We start from the raw sequence: 23,593 nt of genomic DNA on the forward strand, positions 1-23,593 counted from the left end.
CATCACTTTCTTAAATCTAGACAATCAACAAATGAATAAATCAAGCCCTGATCTGTAGTATTTCTTCCTGTCAGTAGTGTAAATGCTCACAATGAAAATTTTAAAATCCCAGCTAGAGTTTACTCTAGAGTAATAGCATATTACCTTCCCCCGGCTCCGCCTGGAAACTAAAGATGTAAATCCCCAAAATGGACAGCAGAGGGCGGCAGAGAACAAAGGAAAGGGTCGGGCTGGTGCCCGTGAGAGATGAGACGATGCAAACTCCGCAATGATGTTTGGAATTGTTCAGGAGGCATTATCAGAGTCCTTCCACGAAATCAAAGACCCCAACAAATATCTTAGCCTTTTAACCTCTTTAAGCTGATCGGAACACACACACACACACACACACACACACACACACACACACACACTGTTATATATAAAAGGCAATTTAGTCCGTGGGTTAAGTGAATTGTTCAAGGTCACACTGCTTAGGGGAAGGGAGAAAGAAAAGCATTTATATAGCTCTTACTGTGTGCTAACAACTTTTACAAATAGTATCTCATTTGATGTTCAAAACAACCCTGGCAGGTAGGTGCTAATTATCATTCCTATTTTACAATTGAGGAAACTGAGGCGAAATGACTTACCCCGAGGTCACACAGCTAGTAAGTGCCTGAGGCAGAATCTGAACTCAGGATTTGAACTTCCTGACTCCAGGCCTAGCTTTCTATCCACAGCACCACCAGCTCCCCAGGTAGTATCACAACCAGTGTTCTGGTTAAGTTAACAGATTTCAGATCCAGCATTCTTTTAATACCCGTTGCCTAGGGCAGGTCACTTAATCCTGTTTGCCTCAGTTTCCTCATCTGTCAAATGAGTTGGAGAAGAAAACACCAACCTCTCCAGTATCTTTGACAAGAAAATTCCAAATGCAGTTATGAAGAGTTGGACATAACTGAAATGGTTGAACAGGAACAAAAAGAAGGGATAATAGGTTGTAGATGAAGAGGATTATATTATCACAGGACTCCTAGCTGGAGGAGTCTTCAGAGGTCGTTCCCTTAAGGTCATGAATGATAATCATTCACATTCATAAGGATCTTTAATAATTGCCATTCACATATCAATAACACAGCAGAGATTGCCAAATATTTTCCTCGGAATCATCCTATGAACCAGACAATGGAAAAGGATCACACAAATCAGGAGACTGGCTTTGAGAGGATGAGCAGAGCAAGTGAGTGCCTTCCCCACTGTCAAATATTATGTTGACTCAGCATCTCATCATTGCCAGCCCTGTTCATCAATCAGTGTCGGGGGAGGCTCTGATGGGGAAAGAGACACTAACTCGGCAGCAGGTATCACCTGCTCTTTGTCACACTCCCCTACCTGCAAATTGTCCCTTTCTTGCTACCTTGAGGAGGGGCTGAGATTCAAGGGCCTAACCTCTTCTGCTGAAGGTGGACCTATCTCGATTGCCTTGAAGTCACCTACAAAAGCTGTCCCCACTTGGAAGCCATTGCTGACCTTCAGTGATCAGCCCATCAACATGTTGCTACCTTGATTTATTTATAATAAAATCCTTTCAATTCTCTTTATCTTGAGTTTTGCCTCATTAATCAAGGTGAAAGCCCAAATGAATTCTTTTCCTTTCAATACTACCCCCCAAATCCTTTGGATATACAGTAAAGCTTGGGCTGGACAGGGTTAGAGACTAGACTTGTGATTTCATCGGTATAGGGAACTCCCTGGCGTGGAAATTCCCTTCACCAATGTACCTTTTCTGCCATTTATAATCTTAGAAAGATGGCTAGAGCACTGAAAAGTTAAGAGACTTGCCAAAGATCACATAGTCAAGAAGTGGAACTTGAACCAAGGTCTTCCTGGCTTCTGGGTCCTTTCTCTAACCGTTAGTCCACACTGCCTCTCTCTCTTTTTTTTTTTGTTTTTGTCTCCCTGATAAATATAATATGCTCCCTGAGGGCAGAGACTCTTCATGTTTGTATCTCAGCCATTTATTTTAGGTGCCTGGCACATAGTAAGGGACTGATAAATGCTTCTTGATTGATTAAGGCAAACAGCACAGATCCGACACTGTTTCCACTATGACACACTGGGTCTCTTTAAGATTTACAACATCAGGTCACCTCCTCTGGGCCTCAGTTTACCCATCTGTAAAGTGAACAGGTTGGATTTCACAGTTCCACAGATCCTTTCCAACTCTTAATCCCATTATCCATTCTTTATCCTGGTGATTATAACTCCCTTAAGTCAGGAGCAGGGAGTAGCAGAGTATTGAAAGGAAAATTCTTTGTTCTGGCTTTGGTTCTGATTAAGGAGGCAAAACTCAGGACAAAGAGAATTAAATGAGTTTATTAAAATATGTCAAGGTAGCAACAAGTTGACTAGCTGATTGAGGATCAGCAGAGGCTTCAAGATGGTGCCAGCTTGTATTGATAACTTTTGTAATGAGATACAGACAATTCTGATAGGTTCATGTCGGCAAAAGGGGTTAGGCTCTTGCATCTCAGTTCCTCCCCAAGACAGGAGTGTGTGACAATTTCCAGGTACAAACAGGAGGCTTGCTACCTGACAAATATCAAGTAATACAAAGCTGTAGGCCAAGTAAGACCTCCCCCCCCCCGACCCCGATGCTGATTGACAAACAGGTCTGGGAATAATGGGTGACTGAGTCAGCCTAACATTCGATAAGAGAACATCAGCGGACAGTGATGAAGGGCCCATGTTGAAGACCACAGGAACACTGAGCACTTCGGGAAGCCTGAGGGGCCTGGGTGTTGGGGAGGGCTGAGGAAGATGATGGAGAATGCCCCTCCCGCTGTTACTCTGGCTTCCTTCTCTTCTCATTCTCAAAGAGAGAGTGATGGATCACACAGAGTTCTTTCTATTATAGCACCTGCAGCCTTGAAGAGAACTTGAAGATGAAAATGAAGAGGGAATAAAGGTCAGAGCCATAACTAGGAATGCAGGGCAAGTAGCATGAAAGTAGATTTTAATCTTCTTGGGTTGGAGGCAGGGGGAAATGGGAGACACAGCTAAAAAAAAACCCAAGATACTTTTGTCCCTGCTCAGGAGGCCACTGACATCCACACTATGCCAGGGCGAGCCAGATGGGATGGAAGAGACCCGCTCTCTGCTAGTTTCCTATTTTAACTCACTGTTCTTGCTAACTAGGCCCCAAACTTCTGTTTTTCTTCTATGCTTTTGAGCTGTTAGTTGCAGTGCATAGATTTTACTTCAAGCATTAACTAGCTGTGTGACCCTGGGCAAGTCACTTAACCCATTTGCCTCAGTTTCCTCAACTATAAAATGAGCTGGAGAAGGAAATGGCAAACCAGTATGGTGTCTTTGCCAAGAAAACCCCAAAAGAGGTCTCAGAGAGTTGGACATTACTGAAAAATAACTGAATAATAACAAACCCCATTCCAGTTTCAGTTTTGAGATAGAATACTGTCTACATGCGTTAGCCATCCCAGATATCAAGGATATGATAACAGGTAAAATATAGAGGGATATCAGGAGAGGATACTAGCAATTTACAGAGAAGCAGTATCCAAGTAGAAGGCCAGCAAGCAATATAACCCAAGGCCTTAGATATCAGCATGGTAGAATGGAAAGATTGCTAAACTTGGAAGGGGAGAGGAAGGGCGAGTAGCAGTAGTGGTGGTAGTAGTAGTAGTAGTAGTAGTAATAGCAGTAGTAGTAGTAGTAGCAGTAGTAGTGGTAGTAATAGCAGCAGCAGCAGTAGTAGTAGTAGTAGTAATAGCAGCAGTAGTAGTGGTAGTAATAGTAGTAGTAGTTGTTGTTGTTGTTATAACAGCTAATACTTATATGATGCCTTCTACGTGTCAAGCACTGTGCTAAGTGATTTACAAATATTATCTCATTTGATCCTCGCAACAACCCTGGGAAGCAGGTGCTATTATCATCCTTATTTTACAGATGAAGAAACTGAAACAGACAGCAGTTGGACAATTTGCCCAGGATTGCACAGCTAGTAAATGCCTGAGGCTGGATTTAAACTCCGGTCTTTCTGACTCCAAGGGCAGTGCTGTATCCACTGCACCACCAGAATCAGAGAACAAAAGTTCAAGTCCTGTCTCATTACTTCCTACTGAGGTGACCTTGGACAAGCCACTTAATCTCTGCAGGTTTCAGTTTCCTTATCTGCAAATGGATTAGATGACCTTTAAGATTCTATCTCCCACTCCCCATCCCCACCAGCTGTAAGCCTGAAGCATGATGAATCATGGCTAAAAAGCAGGACAGACCAGAAATCTTAACACCGATTATCGCTCCACTGGAAGCCAGGCTCTGGTATCCTCAGGAGGTTAGGCCATGAGCTGGGGGTCTCTGGAGCTGAACCAACAAACCAGATGCTCTGGAAGGTTGTCCCAAGTAGAATGTTACCTAGCTGCCTCATCATTTTTTTAATTAGATTTTTTCAAGTCTCAAACTTTTTTTTTCCTCTCCCCTGAGAAAAAGAAAAGAAAAAAAAACTTTTGTAATAAATACACATAATGAAGGAAAATAAATATCCATATTGGTCATACCCAAAAATGTGTGCTTCGTTCTGCAAACTAAGAACAGAAATAGATAACATTCTTCACCACCATTCTGGAATCATGACTGATCACTGCCTTATCAGCATTCTTAAGTCTTTCAAAACTGCCTGTTTTTGTAATATTAATATTCTCGTATAAATTGTTCTCCTTGTTCTGTTCATTTTACATCATTCCCCAGTTTCCCTGAAACCATCCCTTTACTCATTTCTTATAGCACAATAATATTCTATTTCATTCATATGCAATAATTTATTCATTCATTACCCAATTGATAGACACTCCCTTAGTTTCCATTTCTTTACCATCATGAAAAGAGCTGCTGTAAATATTTGTGTCCATATCAGACCTTTTCCTCTAGCTCCTTCTGGTACGAGCCTAGTAGCGATATAATTGTGTGTTCACAGTGTAGTAACTTTTTGGACACAGCTCCACATTGCCTTCCAGAATGGCTATTCTGGACTCCCAGCTCTACGAACAATCTATCAATAGGCTTGCTTTCCCACAATCCTTCCAACATTTGTCATTTTCCTTGTTTTGTCAACTTCATCAATCTGAGAGTGTGAGGTAGAGACTCAGAGTTACTTTAATCTGCTTTTCTCTAATTATTCATGACCTGGAACTTTTTTTATATGGCTAGAGATAGCTTGGATTTCTTCTCTTGAAAATTGCTTATTTATGTCCTTTTGACCATTTATCAATAGGAGAATCATTCTCACTCTTATAGATTTGAATTAGTTCCATATGTGTGTGTAGGCATACATATATATACCTATATATGTGTATATATATATATATATATATATATATATATATATATATATATATATATATATATATATATATGCACATACATATAGACCTGTGTGTGTGTCTGTGTGTGTGTATAGGGAGATGCCTAGAGCACTAAAAGATTAAGTGACTTGCCTGAGGTCACACAGCCAGTGAGTGACAAATCCACAAGAAGTAGGACTTAAACCAAGGTCTTCCTGAGCAGTTTTGAAAAAAAGTGTAGTATTTATTATATAGGTTTTCTTAAAATGGAAATTTATTATTTTATAATGAATCCTTTCTTGTATCCTGTTGTGTACATGGCAATGTTTTCTTTTTCTTTTCTCATTTTGTATTTAAGTGTAAAATAAAAATATTACAAATAAAATGATATTTGGTATGAATTTTAACATAAAAATATGATGGTCTACAGTGAATTTTATCTTCACTACCACACAACTGGCCAAATTGTGCAGTATGTACAGCGTCTTGTTGTAATAGAACACTGGGGATGAATGCCCTCCTGGTGAGTAGAAATCATAAGCACTCTGTTCCTCAGTCCCCTAAGTAGCTGATCTGATCCTGTGACCAACTGAACCCAGAATTTGATTGACAAACAAGACTGTCAGAAGGGGAAGGCAGAGGCCATGGAGAGGAGAGGAAACACAAGGGAATCTATGAAGCAGATGGCACCCCACCACTCCACTACCGCCTAAGGAAAGCAGCACTGAGAAAGTGGCAAAGCAAAAGACAAGGAGAATAGAAACAATAGACGGAAAGGAGCTACAGTAATTAGGTCATCAGTACAGAAACTGGGGGCATTAGGCATGTCTAAGCAGTTCCTCTTCTTGCTGAGGTCACCCCAGATTGACCCAAAGCTGGTGATTCCACGCTAACCTCATCCAGCATCCTCTTTCATTCTCTGCTCAGAGTCTGCGTGCCTATATCGCTATTTCTTTAAAGTTTATACACCTTCCTGTTCACTTTATCTTTAAAGGCAGTTTTAAGACAAAAGTCTATCTCATTGTTCAAATGTGGTTATGAAAAGAAAGTAAGAGGAATGACTAGGAAGGGAGAGATAAGTAGATTTTTATAACTTCCCAGAGTAGAGAAATACACAACCCAATCTTGCTAGGCAACAGTTTTGACTGGGAGAAGTTATGAGAAGCTGGGATTGATGTAAGAGGTATGGCCTTGGCTACTTCCAAGACCCATTATCTTCCTCTCCATTTGAAAGCAAAAACCAAATTTTCCAAAGGGGAGGAGCGAAGTAAGTAGCTTGAAAGAAGGAAACTCAACCAACACAAGAGTGAGAGTGACCAATAACTTACCAGCCCAGTATCCCATCACCACCACTGCTAGACTGTTGTGTTTATTGTCTGTAGATTATGAGAAAGAAAGAAAGAAAGAGAGAGAGAGAGAGAGAGAGAGAAGAGAGAGAGAGAGAAGAGAAGGAAGGAAGAGGAAGGAAGGAAGGAAGGAAGGAAGGAAGGAAAGATGGAAGGAAGGAGGAGTTTGCCACCATGTCCCCTCATGGCTTCCTGCTCCCCATCCCTTTTAAGTGCTCTTGCATATATTGTCTTCCCTCATTAGAATGTAAGCTCCTTGAGGGCAAGGACAATATTTGTGTCTATTGCAATCAGCACAATGCCTGGCACTTTATGTTTTTGTCGTTGTTGTTCAGTGTCCGACTCTCTGTGATCCCATTTGGGGTTTTCTTGGCAAAGAGATTAGAGTGGTTTGCTATTTCCTTCTCCAGCTCATTTTACAGATGAGGAAACTGAGGCAAACAGGATTAAATGACTCACCTAGGGTCACACAGTTAGTAACTATCTAAGAATGGATTCAAAAGCACAAAGATGAGTCTTCCTGACTTCAGGCCCAGCACTCTATCCACTTTACCCCCGACCTGATACTTAGTAAGTGCTTAATATGTGTTTATTAACTTATTATAGCTAGTAAATGGCAAAGACAGAAAATGAATCTAGATTGTCCAGACTCTGTGGTCCACCTTCCATCCACTGTCATGCTGTCTTTCCAAATAAACTGATTTTAAATGAACCTGTTCTATGTTTACTGCTTTGTCAGCTTGAGCACTTGCAAGGAAGCTGAGGATCTTTTTATAAAACAGCTAGATTCTGTTGTGCCAAGGAGAAACCTCGGTTGGAACACAACACAATATAGAGATTTTTGTTTTGAGAGAGTCCCTTAAGACTGAACCTGGACCATGATGATAAGAGTCCAGCTCTTACACATTGATTACATTTCAAAAGCTTGTCCAACATCAGCCATTGTGTGGGGATAAGCATGAGGGATAGGGATATACTTTTAATCTACCTGCCTTGGTGATGCCTAAGTCAGGAGAGACCCACACAAGTACCAAAACAGACAGCAGCTTAGAGAATATTTGTGTATCTGTTTGTTGAAGGTGAATGATAACCACGGTTGCCCAGTTGCTGGGGGGCTGATGTAGAGTAATAAGTATAGACCCTCACCAAATTTTATTGATTTGAGCAGAGATATGGGGAGGGGTCAAGGGATGGAGGAGTAAAGAGATCCCATGGACTGTGACAAGGGTACAAATGAAAGGATTTTGCCCACTGCTGAGAATCTTTTGGGGAAGGGGGAACGTGGATATAGAGTACTGGGAAAGGTACATGGGAGGGCAATGCAGCTGCTACCTCAAGAGAGACAACACGTGATAGCATGCAGCCTTCACAGGAGTCCCCAGAGAGATGCTTAGAAAAAGGGGGCACTCAGAAATTAGTAATTAAAACTACTTCTAAGCCTAAATCTACTTCTGCACAAGACTTGCTAAACAGTTGGAGTTTGTCATAGAGCAAGAAGGATGAACTGTGGAATGTATGAGGGGACCAAATTTTTTAAAGTATATTGAGGAAATAGAGAAAATCTAGTGCTAAGGGCAGGGAGCATATGGGGAGAGAATGACAGAGAGAAGGTGGAGCTGCTCACATCTTCCTCTTCTATCTTTCTCTATCAAGATTCTTTGAACTAGAAAGGTCAGAACAAAAATGACTGAAGAAGTTCATAGACAAGATAAATAAAAAGATAGTTTGAGAGTTCCTGACTGCACTTTGAGTTCATTTCACTTGGTCCTCATAAATTACATCCCAAGATACTAAAAGAAGTGGTGGATATGCTTTCTAAAAATCTAAGAGATTTTTTTTCAATGAAAGTGATAGAGAAAGAGACAGACAGACAGAGAGACAGAGACGGAGATAGAGAGATTGGAGCAGTATAGACACTAATTATTCTGATTTTCAAAAGATGGCAGAGAATGCAGTCTACAAACAATAGGCCAGTGAGCTTGAATTTCATTTCTGGAAAAATTTTAGGACACATTATTCCTGAGATGGTGAGTGAACATCTCAAAAAGAAAGTTATGACCACAAAGGTTCATTGAGATTGGGTCATTCTGGACCAACCTCACTCCCTTTTTTGGTGAAGTCTTACAGGACTGGTAGAACAGAGAGAGTTCTAAAGGATTTAGCAAAGTTTTGCTGTGGACAAGATAAAGACATGTGAACTAGGCAATGTAATCATTAGGGGAATTTAGGATTGGTCATGAATCATCAGGACCTAAAGAGTAATGACGAATGATTCGGCACCAACTTGGAATGAGATCTCTCATGGTGTGCCCCAGGGATCTGTGTCTTATTCACCTACTCAAGAGTGAATACAAGGACCTGCACACAGTAGGTGCTTAGGGAATATGTGCTGACCAAATGAACAGGGTTTTCAACATCTTAAACCTAAAGATAGAGTTCTTCTTGCCAGTGATCTCTACCTCCTTGACTCCAGCAAGCTCACTTTTTTAGACCTTACTTAGGGTACTGGGTTGATTGTGTGCCTCTGGGTAGGATCTTTTTCAAGCCATACTGCATCTGGAAAGCCCTCCCTGAACAATTCAACCTGATTTTGGTCAATTCTGAATGTAGTTTTTTCCTGTATTTGAATTCCTTCCATGAGTGTCGATCTGGTCTCCTCCTCACACTGAGGGCTCCCCCAGGACAGGGGTCATGTCTCCACCTCAGATCAATGGCTTACTTTGCACAGATGCTGTTTCCCTATCAGATCAGGGGCTTCCTAAAGATTGGAGCTGTGCATGTGTATCTCTCTCAGATCAGATGCTTCCTAAGATCGGGAACTCAGTGTCCTCCTTTCACTGGGGAATTCTTCAGGACAGTTACTGTATCTCTCCCTCAAATAAGTGGTTTCTTGATGCCAGAGCTCATGTCTATCTCTCAGATGGGGACTTCCTGAGGACTATGTCTCCTCACTCATGGGGGAGGGGGGCAAGTCTCTCGCTCAGATCAGGGGTTCCTGAGAACCAAATAATATTTCCCCACTCAGACTAGGAATTCCTTAATAGCAGAAACTGTGTCCTTCTCTTACAGTAGGGGGACTTGTGGGGTAAAAGACTGCTCCCTTTCCTCACATTGGAGGCAAGGGCTATATCCCCCTTTCAGACCAGGGGCTCTGCAACTCTAGTTATCCCACTTGAACAAAGTGGCTGGTTTTTGAGCAAACTCTCATGTGGGTCCAGGGAGGAACATAGCTGACAGTCTAGTGGGGTTCCTCACTCCCAGCCCAATTTATTTTTTTCAGAGTTTTAACCAGCTCCCACTCCCTACTTCAAAGAAATATGGACTGTGCTTGAGGACCTTGTAATCCCTTCCTCCCTCCTCTTCACTAAGAATGGGTCAAAGGCTTCTATTTATTCATTCAACAAGCATTTATTAAATGCCTACTGTGTGCTAGGGAGAGTGCAGTTCACAGCCAGAGGTGCAATTCACAAAGGCCAAGGTGGAAAAGGCCACCTTTCCCCCCTTCCTTTAAAAGCCCCAGTCCTTTATCCAAGGATCAAAGACTTTTGTCTTTTTTTAATTTTTTCTCAGAGCATTCCAGGGTCTTTGTAAAGGAGAAAGCAGCAAGCTCACCTCTATTCAAAGGTTTCAGAGGCAGAGGTAGAAGGGATCATCAGATCATCAGGATCCTCTAGTCCAAACCTGCACAACATATGGCCCACCAAAGGATTTCAGGCAGCCCACAAAAAATGTAGCGGATGTAAAAGGAAAGCAAAGAGGTACTGAGTGCATTGTCCGTGCCCCACTTAACCCGCCTTCCACTGGTCACTACTGTGCCCGTCATGTAACGTGGCGAGTAGGTGGCCATTGCACACTCGCTCCTGTTTGCCACATGACCCGTGGCAGCCAGCCATGACCTTTACTTGGAAAGCGAGCCGCTGAAAACCTATCTGCAGTCTGAAGGAGTTTAGCGTGTTTTAATGTTGGCCCCTACCTATTGCCAAGTTGTGCAGGTCTGCTCTAGTCTTACCTCTCTCTTTCATAGAAGAGAAAACCAAGAGCCACAGAACTGAAAGGAATTAATGGCAGAGGCAGAGACAGCCCTGGAATATGGGTCTCCTTATTCCTAGCTCATGGGTCGTTTGCGTCTTCTTTTGCTTCATTTGAAGGCTCTAGTCTATCTCGTTGGGCACAGAGGACAGGGACTCCAACTGAGGTATGTGCAAAAACTAGTTCCATTCTTGTTTCCCTCAGACCAAGGGCTCCTGGAGAGCTGAGGGGTGACTACCTCTTAGGTAGGCCCCTGGGGACAGTCAAATATAGGCAGACACGAAGGGAGAAAGGTAGAAGCATTTGCCTTTATTTGAGGCACTGAACAAGAAAAGGACCAGTTGGGTAGAGGCTGGACTGCATTTTGGCTAAGGTGAGAAGGAGGGAGAAGTCATGGATGCAGAAAACCACCCTCAGAAAGAGGTAAATCATTGGGTCCCAGTGTATTCCTCATTCTCTCCTAGCCTGGAGGCTCCACAGAGCCTACATACTCCCCCTCAACACTGCGGCCAGAGTATGGCAGGAAACCCAGCTCAGCCCTTTACACCTAGGGCCCATTGTGGGGCTGACCAAGGCGGTGGAGTCCGGAAAGGAACTTGGTAGGGTGAGTGCCAGAGTGATGACAGCCCTTCATACACACACTCACCTATTCTCACAATCACACATTCACATCCATGTGACACAAAAACAGATAAGAACATACAAATCACTCACACACATTCACACACATACAAAACACATAAAAAATAATAAACAGAAGCCCACATGAGCACAGATGCAGTCATCGAGATTCATAACTGCCTGAAGCACAGGCAAAATTGTCTACCCAAAAGCATACAGTTACAAAAGCATGCATAACCACACGTATAGAAATCACACATTGATAGGCAAGTACAGTCCACACATGTACACTTGAAACACATGCACATAAAAGTTTCCCCTCATACCCACATACATACACCGATTTGCAGGGTGTTTCCACTCTAACCTTATATGTCCTAATCTCCCTGGGCCATCACCCCTGATTCCTAAACCTATCCAGCTTGGAGATTCAAGGCTGTCTCAGAAGATCATAGGATTTAGAACAGGAAAGGATGTTGTAGATTATCTAGTTCAAGACCCTTATTTTACAGGCAAGGAAACTGAGGCCTAGAGAGGTTAAATTTACTTGCCTGAGATCCCACAGATAGAAAGTATCTCCCTCAGCTTCCAATGCTATCCTCCATCACCATGAAGGGATCTGGCAGCGGACTAGGGACATTTGAGCCTGGGTCAAGTGATAAAAATTCAACAAGAGGCAGAACCACAGACAAAAGGGAAGAGAAAAAAAGAAGTGTCCAGGGCCTGAATTCCATTATCTCTTACAAGTATTCGGAAGGTAAGGAAGAGCTAAGGAGAAGGATAAAAGACCTTCCCAACTCATAAGCTAGGAGGTTTCCGCTGGGACCTTGGGGCAGGCTGAGGGGAGCAGTGTCAAGCACCTGGCCTCACCAGGGTATAAAGCAAACTGAACAGCACAGACAGGCCCAGCACCAAGGAGCTGCCCCGGAGTCCACCACCATTTGAGAACATATTACACAGGGTGTGTTGGCAGCATCGAATGGTCACAACCGTCTTCTCAGTGGTATAACCACTGCCCGGACAGGTGGAAGAACAAGATTTGGTGATGTTCTTTTGTTTGGGTTCTGTATTTAAAAAAAAAAAAAGACAAAACCACAAATAAGTAACTTACTGTTAACCTTGGGCAAATGACTCCCATTGTCTGGGCCTCAGCTCTATCTCTGTAAAATGAAGAGATTGGACTAGAACATTCCTAGGGTCCTTCGCCACCCTAAGAGTCAGCATTCTATATTAGGTTTCCATTCTAACCTGTTTGTCTGTTCTAAGGTTCCTCCCAGCACTGATATTCCATGCTCTGAGGCTCCTCCTAGCCCTGATATTCTAGGTTCTGAAGACCCTTCTAGCTCTGACATTTTATGTTCTTCTCAGCTTTGACATTCAATGTTCTAAGGTTCCTTCCAGCTCTATTGTTTTATGCTCCAAGATCTTTCCCTGCCCTGACATTCTTGGGTTCCAAATACACAGGTAGAGTTTTGGGTACCATATTTCAAGAAAGACCTAAACAAATTGAAGTGTAGAAAGAAAAAGATGACCAGCATGGTGAAAGGACTGCAGGTTACATCATATAAGGATCAGCCAAAGCAAGTGGGAACGTTTAGGTAGCAGTAAGGAAGGCGATTTGAAAGATTCTTTTCCAGATGTGGCCAATGTACTCATTTGTTTCACTCGACCACACTTATTGGTTATAAGAAAGGGTGTCTATCTGATGGGGGGGAAGAAGGGAATGAGTGGGCTATGATAAAGGCACACACAAACAGCAACAATAAAATATCCTTAAGTGAGTAGAAAAATAACAAAAAAGCTCAGAAGGGAACACAAACAAATCACAGCCATGTTATTACTATTATATTAAATGTAACACGCTTTGTAAAAAGTTACTTAAATTTGTAGCTTCAAAGACGAATCTTTTTCAGTTTGTCTTTGCCTGTTGAAATGTTCATGTTTGTTGGCTGATTGATAAGCTTATAATAAAAAAGAGAGAGAGCTTTAAAAAAAGAAAGGCTATGTGAAATTCCATTGAGTTCAAATGGATTAAATTCCAATTGAGTTCAGTTGGATTCCACATATACTTTTTTTTTTAACTAGGCAGTGGGGTTAAGTGACTTGCCTAGGGTCACATAGCTAGTAAGTGTTATGTGTCTGAGGCCAGATTTGAACTCAGGTCCTCCTGAATCTAGAGCCAGTGCTTTATCTACTGCACCACCTAGCTTCCCCTCACATATACTTCTGCTGCTGCTCCCAAAAGGTAGAAGTAAGAGCAGTAAGAAGGGACAGGGAAGTTGGAGGGAGGCTGAATTTGGTTCTGTATTAATAAGAACTTCCTAACAATTAGAATTTGTCTCACAATGGAACTGGCTGCCTCTGGAAAGCAGAGATTCCATTTTGGGGGGGTCTTCAAGCAAGGGGTAGATAACCATTTATTTGGGGTATGGTAAAGGCTGGGACTGAATGATTTCCTTGCATCCCTCTCAACTTTGAGATTCAATAGTTCTGTAACCTCAGCCCACGTCTGATCCCAGCTCTACCCACAAACTGAACCTTGGTCCTACCACCACACCAATGCATGCCATGAATCCCATAGGAATTCTGGGAATATGAATGACACATCCGTGCTCAAGGTGGCACAGCTCAGCACCTCCTTGGAGTCAGAGATGTTGTCTTCCTAAGAAAGGAAAGTGGTCACAAAAGAGAAGCCAATAGGGGAAGGGCCTCAGAGGGGTAGTGGGGTGCAAGCCTGTGTCTCCCTTAGAGTTATCACTCACCAACAGTTAATGAGACTACTTCAGAAAGGCAGTGATTTTCATCTATTGCACAAAAGGAGATCTTCAGACAATTAATGTAGCTCTTTTTCATGTTACATGTGAAACACATGAGGGCATGAGCTACAAGGGAAAGAGAAGGAAGAAAAACAAAATCACAGGTAAAATCCCCTTCCCTATGCCAACTGAGTCAAACTCAAATAAAAATGGCCACCTAAAAGTACATAAGTATCCCTGAAGGACACATATTGACTTGGAAAACTGCAAATTAATATTGTTTATTACATTTTAATTTATTTTGTTAACTATTTCCCAATTACATTTTAATCTGGTCTCTTCTCCCACCCCACCCTCACTCCCCTTGGACACTTCTGCCCTCTTCTCTGTAATCTCCTCAAGGAAGTACTCCCAAGTTTTAGTGGGCTATGAGTTCATTCAACAAGACGATTGTAGCCAAAAGAACTAACATTATCCTAGGAAACCTCAAGAGAATTACAATGTCCAGAAAAGACTTTTTGTCCTCTGCTATGGTCACAGAATATCTAGAGGACTATGTTTAGTTGTTAGTGTTATATTTTAGACAGGATTGTCCATTTGGCCAACTCAGGAGGACCTGAGTTCAAATGTGGCCTCTGGAGAACATCCAGAGAAGTGTAGTGAAAGGATTAGAGACAACATCATAGAAAGGTCAGGTGAAGGAAGTGGTGATATGTTTGAAGGCTGACATTGGGAGGAGGGATTGGACTTACTCTTTTTGGTCCCAGAGGGCAGAACTAAAAGCAGTAGGTGGAAGTGGAAAAAAAATTCCTAACAATTAGAGCTATCTTAAAATGGAATAGGCTTCCTCAGGGGGCAATGGGTTCCCCATCATTGGGAGCTTTACAACAGAAAAGATGCAGAACTATTTTCATGTTATTGAGGAATTCCTACACAGGTAGGACTTGGAACAGATGACCTCTGGGGTCCCTTTCCACTCTGAGATTCTGTGACTCTGTGGGTGATTCTGAGGGAAAGTTTAGGACTTTGGATTCCTGAAGCCACTCTGCTCTCCCCTAACATTACCACCACCCTGGCACAGTCCCTCATCACCTCACATCTAGACTATTGCAATAGCCTGCTGGTTGGTCTCTCTGGCATAAGTCTCTCCCCTCTCTGGTTCATCCTCCACTCAGCTGTCAAAATGATCTTCCCAAATATTCGAGTCTGGTCATATCATCCCCTTATTCAACAAACTCCACCATCTCCTACCTCCAGGGTCAAATATAAAATCATCTGTTTAAGCATTCAAAGCCCCTCATAGCCTGTCTCCTTCTTATCTTTTCAGTCTTCTTTCACTTTATCCCCCTTATTCACGTACTCTTGTCCAATGACATTTGGCTTCTTTGCCATTCCTCAAACACTCCACTGCACCTCCTGCCTTCAGGCATTTTCAGGGACTATTTCTCATGCCTAGAACTCTCTTACTCCTCATTTCCACCTCCTCCCTTCATTCGAGTCTCTGCTGAAGACTCATCTTTTCCAAGAAGCCTTTCCTGGTCTTCCTTACTCCTAGTGCTTTTGCTTTGAGGTTGTCTCCAATCTTCCTCGTCTGTATCTTGTTTGAACATAGTTGGTTTACATATTGTCTTCCCCATTAGACCATGAGCTTCTTGAGCTCCTTTTGGCCTTTTTTTGTATCCCCAAGGCTTAGCATGGCACCTCATACATGAAAGATATTAGCTGACTGACTGAATGCTCGTTTCTAAAGCCTTGGTCATATCATGTTGTCCTGTGTGATTGACAATTAGTGGGCTTTGCTAATTCTTACACTCAAGGCATGATGGTGTCTCAAGTCCATTCATTCCTATCCTTTCCTCCCCTTGAATCGTTTCTTTCTTTTCTGTGGGAACAGAAAACTTAACTCAATAAGCTGTCTCTCCCTTCTTTTTAGCAGTTTGGGAGCCCCACCCCCAACCCCCCAACTCCATCCCCTCCCCACCTGCAAGAAGCTCTCTCAGACTAAGAAGACAGGGGCCAATTTTCCATGAACACTGCTTGCCTGACCCTGTGACTCTCCACGTTGTTACTTGCCCCATGGAGGGACATCTCTGTGCCTTTTCCTCTCTGGGTTACTATTTTTATTCCCTCAAAGTTCATGAAGACTCCAACCCACATCCCTGAAGGCCTTAAAGGCCCAAATCTGTGTCCTTATCCATGTAGTCTGAAGAAAAGAATGGGAAAAATTCAAAAAACAGGAAGTTGGTGATGAGAATGAAGAAATTTAGGTTCAAGGGCCAATTCTTCCACTGACTATGTGTTCCTGAAAAAAAATCACTGTTTCTCTCTGGTTTCACAATCTGTCATGTGAGAAGGTTGGCCTAGGTATCACAATCTGCCTCCTATCTACCTTTCCAAATTTAATTTTATATTACTTTCCTTCACAAACTCTGTCCCTGTAAAATTCGACTACTAACTATCTGATCTTCCCTACCCAACATTCCACTTCCATACCTTCGAATAGGCAGTCCCCCACGGGGGACCTCCTTCCTCACCACGACTGCTTAGAATCCTTAGACTCCTTCAAGGCTTGGTTCTTAAGCAGCTTTCTGTGGGAAGCCTTCCCTGATTCCCCTAGGTGCTAGTCTTCTCACCCTCATCCTCAAATTATCAAGCACCTGTTATTTATACATCGTATCTGTCCTACACAATGGTAGCTCCTTGAAGTCAGAGACAGTGTTGTTTTTGTCCCAAGAAGCAAACACAGTCTCTGGCACATAGGAGGTACTTGATAAATGCTTATTGGATTGGATTGGGACCTTCCTAAACAATACAACAAAAATAGTGATGACAATGTCTCACTTCCACATAACTTCAGGTTTTACAAAGTATTTTCCTCACAATAATCCTCAGGAAAATAATTTTTTAAATAGTAGATGATCCAAAATTCAACAAACATGCTTTAGGCACCTACTACATAAAGGATCACTATATTAGGTGCTTGGGAAACAAAAATAAAAATGAAACAACTCTGCCCTCAAAGAGCCTACATTTTCAGAAATAACGCCACAGATGATCTTAGAATCACAGAATCTGAGTTAGAAAAGGCTTGAGGGGATAGCTAGTCCTATCCATACCTCAATAGGAATCTACAGCTTCTTTGATAGTCTTCCAGCCTCTGCTTAAAAGCTTCCAGTGATAAAGAAACACCCACCTTTCAAAGGCTCCATTCCTCTTTTGGACCACACCAAGGAGAAGGATTTTTTTTTATTACTATATTAAGCTGAAACTGGCCTTTCTGTGATTTTAATCTACTGCTCTTACTTCTGCCCTCTATGCCTGAGCAAAAGAAGTCTACCAGGATAGACAACAGAGACCCTCCAGCTTCAAGCCCACAATCAATGGATCTGGAAGGTACTTGAGTAAACATTAGCCCATGGGGTCAGCTCACCTCGTTCCACAAAGAGCAGGGTAGCCAGCAGCACTAGCGTGAAGACCTTCATCCTAGAGAAGATGCAGGTGGGTTGTCTCAGGGCTACAGAAGGAGTCACTGCAATCCTAGGACAGATAATGAGTCATCAGGCAGCCCTTCAGTCTCTCCCAGATTCCTACTACACCAGAGCCCAGGATCTGATTTCTTTTTTTTTTTAATCTGAAATAATTATTTGTATGTTCAACTTTCCATTCTATTTTGCATCCCAAGCAATGTCTTACACATGAAATAAACATTTGTTGAACTTATTTGAATAACATGATTAGCAATGTGGTCCAGCTACATTAAAATAGACTTTTTTTCCATTCCTATATTTTTTTATTATTAATTAATTTATTTAGTTTTAGTTTTCAACAATCACTTCCATAAGCTTTTGAGTTTTAAATTTTCCCCCCTCCCTCCATACCTCCCTTCCCAAGACAGTGTGCAATCTGATATAGGCTCTACATATACATTCCTATTAAACATTTTCACATTAGTCATGTTGTAAAGAAGAATTAGAACCAATAGGAGGAACCACAAGAAAGAAGAAACAACAAAACAGAAGAAGAAATAGCAAATAGTATGCTTCAATCTGCATTCAAACTCCATAGTTCTTTCTCTGGATGTGGATAGCATTTTCCATCATAAGGCTTGGAGATGTCTTAGATCCTTGCATTGCTATCAAAGTTAGTCACTGCACAATGTGGCTCTTACTGTGTATGATATTCTCTTGGTTCTGCTCACTTCACTCAGCATCAGTCCATACAAGTTTTCCCAGTTTCTTCTGAAGTCCACCTGCTCATCATGTCTTACAGCATGATAGTATTCCGTCACATTCATATATCACAACTTGTTCAGCCATTCCCCAATGGATGGGCATCGTCTCAGTTTTCAATTCTTTGCCACCACAGAAAAAGCTGCTATATATATTTTTGTACATGTAGGTCCTTTTCCCATTTTTATGATCTCTTAGGGATACAGCCCTAGAAGTGCTATTGCTGGGTCAAAGGGTATGCACATTTTTATAGCCTTTTGGGCATAGTTGCAAATTGCTCTCCAAAATGGTTGGATCAGTTCACAATTCCACCAGCAATGCATTAATTTTCCAATTTTCCCACATCTTCTCCAACATTTATCATTTTCCTGTTTTATCATGTTGGCCAATCTGATAGGTGTGGTGTGGTACCTCAGAGTTGCTTTGATTTGCATTTCTTTAATCAATAGTGATTTAGAGTATTTTTTAATATGACTATAGATGGTTTTAATTTCTTCACCTGAAAACTGCCTGTTCATATCCTTTGACTATTTATCAGTTGGGCCAGGATCTGGTTTCTGATAAAGACCTGTGATAAAGACTCTTTGACAATCACAAATTTACAGTCACAGAGCTAACAGAGATTGGAGATCATCCACTTTACTTAGGACAGTCAACAAGTAATGTTAGAGCTGGAAGTTCCCTCAGAACACAGAGCAGCTAGATTGTTGGGCACCTGGAGGAAGAAGACGGAGAAGAGGAGGAAGAGGAAGAGAGAATGAGATTAAGGGAGGAAGGTGCCCCCAAGTGGTAAGTCTGGCAATGCCACTTCTGGTGTGCACAGCTGGCCACTATGAGTCAGGAAAGTGAGTCAGGGGCAGGAATAGAAAGGGAAAGATTCCCGAAGGGAAATAGACCTATCAGGTGAGGATCTCAGACCTCAGTCCAGCTCTACTTTTTGGGAGGCTGAGGACTAAAGAAATACCAGTCTCTGACTGTCCCACGCCTAAAGCTGGTGGGGGGTGGCAAGAAGGCAAGAGGAGCTGGAGGTCAAGAAGTCAGAGAGTTTGATCATGACTTGTCTCATTTGCATGCTGATTTTTTTCATAATTGGGGACCCCCAAGGGATAGAAAAATTGACTCTTGGTCCTGTACTATTCATTCATAAATAATAAATAATAATAAAAAACCAACCTAGATAATCCCTAGACAGCAACTAATTCAGCCTCTTCTGCCTCAGTTTCCTCATCTGAAAAATAATAATAATAGGACCTACCTCCCAGGGTTGTTGTGAGGATCAGATGAGATAATATGTGTAAAGTGCTTTGCAAACCTTAAAGTGTTATATAAATGCTAGCTATCACCATCATCATTTTAAGAACTATCAAACAACTTTCTTGCCTCCGTCAGGGACTCCTATTCCTTAACCCTTTGACTCAGTTTACATAGGATATCAGGACATAAAGGATATCAGAACTGGAAGGGCCATTAGATATCATTTATTCCAAACCTTTTATCTTTAGAGATAGAGAAACCGAGGCCCAGAGATGCCTTGTCCAAAGGCACATAGTTACTGTGTTGCAAACTTAGTGCTTTTTCCACTACACCAGGTTGTCTTCCAATATCGTAGATGAATGTGCTTTATTCATTTAAAGACCCTGACATACCACACCAATCCCACATCCTTATCCCCATCATTCTACCTGGCTCCCCAGTCTGAATCTTCTTAGCTTCCCTGTAAGAAAATAGATCCCAATATGCAGTGTCAGCCCCAGCCTCTCATCTCACCCCTTTTCCAAAGAGAGAGCATGGAATAATGTTAAAAGCACTGGACTTGGAATCAAAAGACCTGGGCACTTAGCCTCTCTGTGCCTCAGTTTCCTAATCTGTAAGGGCTGGGCCAAGGTCCCTTCCATCTCAAACATTCTAAGTTCTGTGTTCTAATTCCTCTTCCAACGCTGACCTGTGCCTCAGAGGAGTCAGCTCTCAAACCCAGATTATCTGATAGGAAAAACTGATGCCCCTATGCATACTGCCCAATCTCCCGTGTCCTCCGTGTGCCTTCCTCTTGTCCCTCCAGCTGAATCCAGACTAGATCAAGGAAGGCCAATGAGAGGATGGAGAGAAGATGAGGCCCCTGCTGATCTCATCCCCTGGAAGAGCTTAAGGAGTGCCCACCCTCTTCTCTTTTTATCAAGTTCTTCACTTCCCTTCTATCTCTCCCCTCTTCCCTGCTCTTTTCTCCTTCTGGGTTTAATCTACTACATCTGTCCCATTGCAGGAGGGGATCTTTCCCCTGCGGAGTGAAAGTTACTGGCAGGCCAGGGAAACAACAATTGAGTCCTTCTTTTCTCTAGTCACTCCAACCATTCTACTCTTTCCCCTCCCTCCCCAACCCCCAGTACCTGGCTCAGCTCAGTGTTGGGTAGCAAATTCTTCCAACATTGATGCTGGGGCTCACAGCAGGTAAAGAGATAAGACAGGAGGAAGATGCAGGGGGTGATGTGTGAACCAGTGGCTCTTGCCCCTGGCCTCCACTCAGATGTGTGCCCCCTGCCAAGTATAAAATAAGGCAACTTTAAGAAAAACTGATGTCGTGGTTTCTCCAAGGCTGAGAACTAACTAAGCCTCAGCTCCAGCCAGCTGCTGTGGGGAACCCAGCAGCAGCCGGTGCTGTCCTAGGGGTTGAATCGGTGGAGGGAGATCTGTCTCCAGAGTAACCAAGAAACAGGAGCCATCCCTGTTTTCTGGACCTAGTCCTTTCCAAATACCCTTGAGTCCTCCCTCAAGTCCCAAACCTGGATTTCCTCAGACCACAACAACTACTGCAACCCTGCTCCTTGAGGACTATAGCAGCCTCATCCGGGACTCCAGATTTCCCAGTCCTAGTACCTCAGTTAACCCCAGCCTCACCCCAGACCCACAGACCCAGGGAACCCAGCCGTCCCATTCTCTTTGGCAGGGCCTCAATGCTCACACCGTTCTTCCTCACCCCCAGCCCCATGAACATCAGTCTCCTCAAGACTCCCCCCGCCTGTCCACCCCGCTGCAGCCCCCCAAATCTGGGTCCTTCTCCCTTGTGGGCATCCACAGAGTTGGTATTCCTTCCTCTGCCAAAACTCCTTCAGACATGCCCATGCCAGCCTCGCCTTCTACTCTAGAGCCTCCGCCCCCCATCCACCAGACCCCCTAGCCACAATCTCCCCAGTCCAAGCAAACTGATTTTCCGTCTCCATGAGAACCTGGTCTCACCCCCGATCCCTCAATTGTGCCTGAATCGGTCCCCGGGCTCAGCCAAGGTGCGTGCGCGAGGAAACTCAGTCTAACAATGAACAGCGGCGGCATCCAGAGGTGGTCCAGCTACAGCTCGAAAAGGAATGGGGCGGGGCCTTTGAACTGCTAGGCACAAGGATGCCTTAAGTGTCTCACCTGGAGCTAGGCGGGGGAAGGAAAAGGGGAGGAGGCTAAGAAGGATAGGACTGGGAAGTGGGAGGAGGCGGAACAGAAGAAGGAGGGGCTGAGATTGAGGGACATTCTCCAGGTGTCAGGAAGGAAGCACCAAGGAAGAAGGACACGGAGAAACGAAGGAGAAAGAAGCCAAATGTGTGTTGGGGAGTGGGGTGCGGATTGAGGAGCTCTGGTGGCTCCAAGGACCCCCGCCCACTCTCGGCTCAGAACAGGAAGGGATTCTGTTTGAGAGGGGAGAAGGTGGGGAGACTCGGACTATATGATCTCTCAGATCTTTTCCAGTCTAGGTCTATGATTCCATGAACTCTCTGAAAGAAACCAAAGTGGAGAAGGGCAAGGACTTTGCTCAATGTTAAAGTCAGAGACAGGAAAGGAACTAGAATGTTATTGAGTCTCAAGAGAAGTGGATCGGGGGTATCTAAGTGGTGCAGTAAAAATAGAGTACCTGGCATCAGGAGGACCTGAGTTCAAATCCATCTTCACACACTTGCTAGCTGTGTGACTCTGGACAAGTCACTTAACCCCTAATTGCCTTAAAAAAAAAAACACTTGATTAAGAGCAAGAAGATCTGGGCTTGAATCTTGGTTCTGATATTTACTGCCTGTGTACCAGTGTGATTAATGTGCTGCCTAGCAAGAGGGGTGAAAAGAAGACCAAGTCATTTGCCTGTCTGAGCCACTACTAGAGGACTGGACTGGATGGACTGCTCCAAAGTCCCATATCCTATAGCATCTTGACCTAAGATGTATTTTTTTTCTTCTTTTTGAATTGGAATTTAAGCTCCTTGAAAACAAGGAATGATTGTGTCTTATGTAACTGAATCCCTAGCACCTAACACAGTGCCTAGCACATAGTGAGTAATTAATAAACTGCTTGTTGATGGATTGATTGAGATTGGTGTCAAAACTATTATCCATTTAACTGAACAGGAAACTGAGGCTCAGAAAGGTCATAGAATCATGGACTTGGAACTGGAAGCAACTTTAGAGGTCACTTAGCTCTTCCACTTGCAGATACTGAGGTCCATAGGAGGGAAGGCTCTTGCTCAAAGTCACACATATGTGGCACAACAAAGATCTGAGCCCTGATTCTCCAACTCCAACCAAAGCTCTTTCCCAGCTCCATATTATCCTCGTTTGACTTGGTGCATGGACTATACAAAGAAGTATTTGGAACCATAATAAAGCTCTTCTTCATTCCCAACCCTACCTCTGCCACAGACCCAAAAGAGGTTTCCTGGCATTATTAATATGTGCACTTATAAAAGTCATATAATTTAGGGTCCCACTTAAGGGACTGCCTGACTTACCTAACATTAATCTTGACTGTCTATGGATTGCCTCAGAGGAGGGGCTGAGTTAGGCCAGGACAGACTAGAGTAGGGGACTCGGACCCGGGATGAAGGAGGCAAAACCCAGGGGAACAGAGCCCAGAGCTCAAGGCAATTAGTCAAGAATGCTGTGTTTGCCCTAAAATGGCCATGGCACCCAGAAGGTTTAAAGGATTCACCTAAGATCCTTCAGGCAGTAAATGGGATTTGAAGCCAGCAAGTTACTTTTCCCTCAAGGGCCATGGAATCTTACAACTAGAATTGGAAAAGATCTCAGAGATCATATAATCTAAATTCATTTTGCACATAAGAAACTGAGGTCCAGGGCAGTTATATGATTTGTCCAAGATCACACAAGAAATGAGCATCAGAGGAAGGGTTTGAATCCAGATCCTCTGGCTCCAGAGTTACTGTTTTTCCCACTGTAGCGTGCTGCCTCCCTCTGGATCTCAGTTTCCCCTTCTATAAAATAGGTAGAATGGCTCCTGCTCT

The sequence above is a fragment of the Phascolarctos cinereus genome, unplaced genomic scaffold, assembly GCF_003287225.1.
Source record: "Phascolarctos cinereus isolate Bilbo 61053 unplaced genomic scaffold, phaCin_HiC Scaffold_4;HRSCAF=312, whole genome shotgun sequence".
NCBI lineage: Eukaryota > Metazoa > Chordata > Mammalia > Diprotodontia > Phascolarctidae > Phascolarctos > Phascolarctos cinereus.